At 44.6% G+C, this 6,000-nt stretch overlaps 1 non-coding gene across 1 annotated transcript; it reads left to right on the top strand.

The window, feature by feature from the left end:
- Positions 1-212: 212 nt before the first annotated feature.
- On the top strand, positions 213-286 carry trnan-guu (transfer RNA asparagine (anticodon GUU)). Its single transcript has one exon. It is a non-coding gene; the product is annotated as a tRNA-Asn (tRNA).
- The last annotated feature ends 5,714 nt before the right edge of the window (positions 287-6,000 follow it).

Below are 6,000 nucleotides of genomic sequence, written 5' to 3'. Positions count from 1 at the left end.
CGACCACGAGGGGAAGGAGTCTTCCAACATACAGGTGTTTAATGGCAAGGTGAGTTTAATGTTCAGGAATAATAGAGCACAGATTTTCGGTCGTGCAAACTTCACACACTTTATTTTGGAAAAGTAAACTGATAGCAGAGAGAATTTATTTTGATCGCTGCAACCTGAATTTTTCGTTCGTTGAATCAGTAGTTCAACAGCAAACGTGTGCTGTCTCTGTGGCGCAATCGGTTAGCGCGTTCGGCTGTTAACCGAAAGGTTGGTGGTTCGATCCCACCCAGGGACGGTAGGGAAACTTTTATCTTCATGGTCTCGCATTTCCTGGTTCCGATGTTTGTTTTGGCTGCAAAACAAATGCCCGGTTTCGATGGCCAGCTGAGTGCGGCCGATCTTCCATCATTTCACCTGTGATTGGCTTCGCCGAAATCTGAATTCTTCTTGACAGACAAGGTCTGACATCGATATTTCTGCAGTGACCGACACCAGACTGTTTCCACAATGAATGTCACTCCCTTTTATTTTGGAAACGCAAAATTGTATTCACATTCCGAACGGTTTCAGTTGATTTGTGAGAGATCATGAAAGGATCCTGCAGCGCTGCCTTGGATAATAACAACAGTTCGAAGCCGCATTTCAGTCGCGGCAACAAATCCTCACATCCGAGTATCTGCACCGTTGCACCGGAGTATCTGCGCCCTTACAACCATTAACTCATCAACTGTCCCCAATCATCTTTATCAGCGTCAGGAGCCCTAAACAAAACCCAACAGTGAAGAAATTGGCTTTATGATTCTTCACTAATGTACGGACACATTTTTATTAACGGAACTTTGAATGAGATTTGGGGAAAGTGGCCGCTGATACTCAGAAACTACTGCTTGTTTTTTTTTTTTGCTCAGCAGGCTCGTTGGTTGAGGGGTATGATTCTCGCTTCGGGTTTGTTGTTTGAATTATGTGAGAGATCCCGGGTTCAAATCCCGGACAACCCCTCATTCCCCCCCCCCCCCGACTTTTGATCTTGAGCTGCTGTTCAAACTGGCAGGGTGTTTGGAGGTATCTCAATAATCTCACGTCCTCTGAATGCATTCTACTTGCAATTGCAATTGACCTTGAAACCGCTCTCGGATTTCATCTCACTGAAGCAGAATGTGGCCGCTTTTTATCTGTCAGCGTGGAGGTGACGAGGTTGTGGTTGATAACCACGGGCACACCTGTCCGGACATTGGTGTTCAGAATGTACAAAATGCTGTCTCAAATATTCTGTTGTCATCCAGGGAGCTCTAGTTTTGCATGCCCAACCTTTCCCCGAGTAAGAATGTGACCCGAACTATCTCCTCACTCAAAGCCTCCCATTGCTCATTTACTGTTTTACCTGCCAATCTTTGATTCCAATCCACCTGGACCCGATCACTTTTCAACTCGCTGAAATTCGCTCTTACCAGTTCAGTATTTTCATGCTTGATATTTCCTTGCATTTTCCATAACTATACTAAACCTGCTGCAAATGCTCTCCCACTGAATCATGCTCCACTTGCCCCACTTCATTCCCCTAAATAAATCCAGCACTGCTTCCTTCCTCGTTGGGCTGAAAACATACAGATTAAGAAAGTTCTCTTGGACACATTTCAGGAATTGCTCGCCCTCTTTGACATTTGCACTGCTCTTTCCCAGTCTATATTCGGATAAATGAAGTTCCCTTTTATCAATGCTCTAAAATTATTGCATCTTTCTGCAATTTGCTGCCAATTTGCTCCTCCATCTCCTTCCCACTTGTTGGCCCCCTATAGTCTGCATCCAGCAGCGTAATAGCTCCTCAATTGTTCCTTAATTCTAAACAAATAGATTCTGCCTTTGAACCCTTAAGCATGGCGACCCTTTCTACAGCTGTAACAGTATTTTTGATCAATAGTGCCTGGCCCACACCCCCCCCCCCCCAACTTTTATCCCCTGCCTTTCCTGAATACGTTGTAGCCAGGAATATGTAAGTGGCCACTCCTCCGCTTGTTTGAGACAGGTCTCCATTATTGACACTATAACATAATCCCATGTTACCACTTGTGTCTGCAGCTCACCAACCTTATTGACCAAGTATGTTAAACACAACATCAGGGCATAAGGGTAGGACAAGTTCTAATGCCCAATTAAATGTTCTATACACTAATGCCCGTAGCATAAGAAATAAAATAAGGGAATTAGAAGCGTAAATTGAGCTTATAGTGCATGACTTAGTGCTCATCACTGAGACCTGGCTCCAAACTGGGCATTACTGGGAGATAAATATTTCAAGTTATAAGCCGTTTAGAAAGGATAGGGACATTGGAAAAGGCGGTGGAGTAGCGATATTGAGGATGGATACTATTACTGCATGAGAAAGAAGACATATCAGTAAAGGTGAGCACGCAGTAGAAAGGCTTTGCGTGGAAATGAGTAACAGAATAGAATGCAAGACTTTGGTGGGAGTTGTTCATAGACTTCCGGACAGCAGTGAAAAAGTAACAGGATACACAGAAGCGGACAGGATGTTAGGGGTCTGGAACTCACTGTCTGAAAGGGTGGTCGAGGCAGAAAACCTCAACTCATTTAAAAAGTACTTAGATGTGCATTTGAAGTGCCGTAACCTACAGGGCTATGACCAAGTGTTGGAAAGTGCGATTAAGTTGGATAGCTCTTTTTCGGCCGTCACAGACACGATAGGCCAAATGGCTTCCTTCTGTTCTGTAACTTTCTATGATTCTAAGTGTGTGAAGGGATTCGTTCAGTCATCACACGTGCTGAGACACCAGCGAGTTCACAAGTGACTGCAGGGGTTGGATTCTGCTGTTAATCCCATCCAGGACTGAACCATATTCATTCTGACATTTGGGGTTTGTTTCTGCAGATGTTAATAACCGCTATAACTGGGCTGGAGTTTAAGATTCTGGATATGTTAAATAAATCAGCTATGTTTTAAACACCTTGTTGTCGATTTTGGTCTTTCCCACCTGAGTGTTTAGCATCACCTGACTGGAGCTCAGAAAGCACAATCTGGGGGGAGGATCATCCGGTGGGAACAGAACTTCAGCCTGGACACAGTCCTTCACGGCCACAGTGAGAGGGGCAAATGGCACTTTGGTCTTTCCCGTCGCTCGTCACTGACAGCAAAGTCACCGTGCGGCGTCCAGTCTAAAAATGACTGTGGTAATTATTCTATGTTTGTTTGACAGTCCTGAGTCTACCATTTAAAGCAGGCGTTAACTGATTTAAAGTAAACCCGCTTAAAAGAAATGGGTTATCAGTTGTGATATCCGTGAAGCCAATGTTCCATTCCTTTATATGATTGATGTGCCTGATTTCCGACCGCAGTTTCAGTGGTGGAATATCAGCCCTGCTCAGCCGGCTATGATCACGGTACATTTTGTTACAAACCAAACACAGATTGAAACCCTGGAACTTTGAGGCGATGAATCCTTAGAGAAAAAATAAATAACGGTTCGAACCATCAAACTTTCTCGCTAAATGAGAGCACCACCGAAACATGCAAAGAGGTCACCTGCTAAACCAGCAATTCACTGAGCGAAACTATGAGATTGCAGCCACCAATATAACAGTTGTCTACTGTCAGTTTACTTCTCCAAAATGACTGGATTTTTACTCCTGCAAGCTTCAACCAACGAGCTGGTCTTCACTCCGGAAACAGCAACTGTGAAGTTCAGAGAAACGTGTTCGATTTCAGCGCGGTGACACAAGACCAGTGTAAAGCTCAGTCAATGAGATCGCCGAGTGGCGAGAGGGTGGATTTGGAATGACTGAGCGCCTGCACTGCGCACTTTTCAGATCTGCTTGGAGCACCAATCCCTTCAATTCATCACTTACAGGGACAGGTCGATTCTCTGTTTCTTTTCCTTGAGGCTTGGTGAAATTTTAAAAATTGATAGAGACCAATGTTAAAGCGAACCTCGTCAGTGACATGCTCACAGATACAAAGCGGCCACACTCTGCTTCAGTGAGATGAAAGGCCAGAGCGGTTTCAAGGTCGAATGCAATTGCAAGCAAAGCTCGTTCAATGAAAGTGGAAGTCATTGAGGTGCCTTTAAGGTCCTGATTGTTTGAAATGAACTTCTTCAGAAAGCGTTTGAGATTGAGGTAGAGTGATTTGGGGATTTCTTTTCCCTATTTGCAAAAGTCTGAACCGCCACTAAAGATAAAAAGTCAAGGGCTAAATTGGGGATTCTACGGGATATGGACCTCGAATCGAGAATTATACCCCGACCTCAACGAGCCCAGAAACAAGAACGTGTCCTTACATTAACGTGTTACGCTCACATTCTCTGAGGGGTCTGTCTGCAAAATAAAAGGGCATTTTGAAGAGATATTCTGAGCAGTTCCGTATTGGACCCCGAACAAAGTACAAACACCGCACGATGCTTTTGCTGGTCAAATTCACTAAACATCATAAATTCCACAAAAGCACCACGGGGAGTTGAATCTGTGACCGGAGTTCTTTAACAACTAAGCCACGGAGCCAATTCACGGGCACGCTTCTCACTTCCTCATTAATATCTGTGCTACACATTCTGTTGGGGGTTTAGACTGTTTTATCTTTGTCAATTTCATAGAAAATGAAAGCAAGAGTGGATCATTCAGCTCTGCCATTCAAAATGATCATGGCTGATCGTCTAGTTCTGTACCCTGTTCCCGCTTTTTCCCCATATCCCTTGAGCATTAAGAAATATATCTATCTGCTTATTGAATAAGTCTAATGACTTGGCCTCCACTGCCTTCTGTGGTAGTGAATTCCACAGGTTCACCACCCACTGAGTGAATACATTTCTCCTCATCTCGGTTCTAAATGACATACCCCGTATCCTGAGACTGTGACCCCTGGTTCTGGACTCCCCAGCCACCGGGAACATCCTCCCTGCATCTAGTCTGTCTCGTCCTGTTAGAATTTTATATGTTTCGATGAGATCACCCTTCATTCTTCTAAACTCGAGCGAATATAGGCCTGGTCGACCCAATCTCTCCTCATACGTCAGTCCTGCCATCCTCGGAACAAGTCTGCAAAACCTTCGTTGCACTCCCTCCATGGCAATGACATCTTTCCTCAGATAAGGAGACCAAAACTGCACACAATACTCCAGATGGGGTCTCACCAAGGCCCCGTACAACTGCAGTAAGACATTCCCTGTTCCTGTACTCAAATCCTCTTGCAATGAACGCCAACATACCATTCGCCTTCCTAACTGCTTGCTGCATCTGAATGCTCGCTTTCAGCGACTGGTGTACAAGGACACCCAGGTCTCGTTGCACCTCCCCATTTTCCCAATCTATCACCATTCAGATAATAAACTGCCTTTCTGTTTTGCAAAAAAAAGTAGATAACCTCACATTTATCCACGTTATACTGCATCTGCCATGTTCTTGCCCACTCACCCAACTTGTCGAAATCACATTGGACCCTCTTTGCATCCTCCTCACAGCTCGCATTCCACCCCAGCTTTGCGTCGTCTGCAAACTTGGAAATGTTACATTCCGTTCCGTTCCCTCATCCAAATCATTGACATATATTGTGAACAGCTGGGGTCCCAAGCACTGACCCCTGCCGTGCCCCACTCGTCACTGCCTGCCACCCGGGAAAAGACCAGTTTATTCCCACTCTTTCCAGTCTGTCAACCAATTCTCAATCCAGGCCAGTCTATTCCCCGAATCCCATGTGCTTTAATTTTGCACACGGTCCTCTTCTGTGGGACCATATCAAAGGCCTTCTGAAAATCCATGTTTCCCACATCCACTGGATCTCACCTATCTAATCTACTAGTTACATCCTCAAAAAACTCCAGTAGATTTGTTAAGCATGATTTCCCTTTCATAAACCTATGCTGACTTTATCAAATCCCATTAATGCCTTCTAATTGTTCTGTTATCACATCTTTTAAAATAGACTCGAGCATTTTCCCCACCACTGATGTGAGGCTAACTGGTCTTTAATTCCCTGTTTTTTCTCCCCCTCTTTTTTTTAAA

The sequence above is a fragment of the Heptranchias perlo genome, unplaced genomic scaffold (assembly GCF_035084215.1).
Source record: "Heptranchias perlo isolate sHepPer1 unplaced genomic scaffold, sHepPer1.hap1 HAP1_SCAFFOLD_73, whole genome shotgun sequence".
Taxonomy (NCBI): domain Eukaryota; kingdom Metazoa; phylum Chordata; class Chondrichthyes; order Hexanchiformes; family Hexanchidae; genus Heptranchias; species Heptranchias perlo.
This window is presented reverse-complemented; position numbering and strand designations above follow the sequence as displayed.